The sequence below is a fragment of the Aotus nancymaae genome, unplaced genomic scaffold, assembly GCF_030222135.1.
Source record: "Aotus nancymaae isolate 86718 unplaced genomic scaffold, 86718_ANA_hifiasm-v0.15.2.pri h1tg000009l, whole genome shotgun sequence".
Lineage (NCBI taxonomy): Eukaryota > Metazoa > Chordata > Mammalia > Primates > Aotidae > Aotus > Aotus nancymaae.
In genome coordinates this window covers 190,685-191,938 of record NW_026988420.1, presented here as the reverse complement: position 1 = coordinate 191,938, position 1,254 = coordinate 190,685, and the positions used below count along the sequence as shown (strand labels likewise).

Below are 1,254 nucleotides of genomic sequence, written 5' to 3'. Positions count from 1 at the left end.
TCACAGGTAGGACGCACATGAGGGGAGCAGCCTGAACTTCTGTGGGAGGATGGCTCAGGTACTTTCCCGGGCACAGCCTGGATGAATGATGCCAAACTTTCCAGGCACAGACAAATCAACCACAGTTGACCCAAGGTGACACGCAGGGCTCTGGCTATCCCCACTTTGTCCCCCATCAATGACCAAGGACAATTGAGGCCAGAGATCCTGGAACTCCTCAACACAGAGAACTGGCCTGTGAGCTGAGGCTGGCACTAGTGAGAGCAAAAGAACCCTCAAATATCCGAGCCAAGTCTTGCATAAAGGCATGATCAGGCATCCGGATGCCTACAAGAGGTGTAAAAGGCTTTTTAGCTCCTCCGAGTGTCCCATCACCAGGGTCACTGGTCCTGGCAGTAGGTGTTTCAGGGCCCCTCGGGCTCACACGGCAGTATCTGTAGACGTCGGCCACGCGGCCCAGGTACACGGCCAGAGGCTTGGCTTCGCTGCGGCCCTTGAGGCGATATCCAGCGCGCAGGGCCTCCAAGCAGCTCGTCGCTCAGGCCAGGCCCTACAGTGTACCGGCGGGGACGGCCACCAGGGCGCCGGCGCGCAGCTCGGCCACAGCGGCCCGCCGCGCCTCGGTCCAGCCTGCGCGCTCCGGGCTTGCGGCCTGCACGGCCCCGCTCCCCGGGAGCCGCAACAGCCGGGCCCGGGAGCCGCCGGAGCAGGGCTCGGCGAGCAGAGGAGGCGGCCGCTCCGGAAGCCAGCGGGCCTCTCGCTCAATCCCAAGCTGGCAGCCACCGCGGCCCTTATCCCCCTGCACCAACGCACCGGAGACATCCGCCCAGGCCCGCTTCTGGGAGGAAGAGACCAAAGACAACCAATTTTAATAGAGAGAGCTCACATAAACAAAAACCCCTCGGTGCCCTCAGTACTTTTTAAGAGTGTGAAGGGATCTTCAAAGCATGTGATGGGCCACAGTAGTGTATTAATAACAACAGCGGCCAGCATTTCCAGACACCTGTTAACGCTCTTAATCCTCATCAAAGCCCCATGAAGTAGGAAGTACTATAATCTCATTGCCCAGATGGAGAAACTGAGGCACAGAGCGGTTAATGACTCCCAGATGTCATGCTGCTAGCATGTGGAGACCCTGCAACTCTGGCCCAGGAGTCTGACTCCAGAGTTCACATTTCTAACTTGTTCAAAACGCTGCTTCATCTCTATGAGCCAATTACGAGGCTGTTGATCTGTTTTCCGCAGGGTAACCGT

General features: G+C 58.2%; 1 pseudogene; it reads right to left on the bottom strand.

Moving 5' to 3' along the window:
* Positions 1-822, bottom strand: LOC105730048 (threonylcarbamoyl-AMP synthase-like; annotated as a pseudogene).
* Positions 823-1,254: the final 432 nt, after the last annotated feature.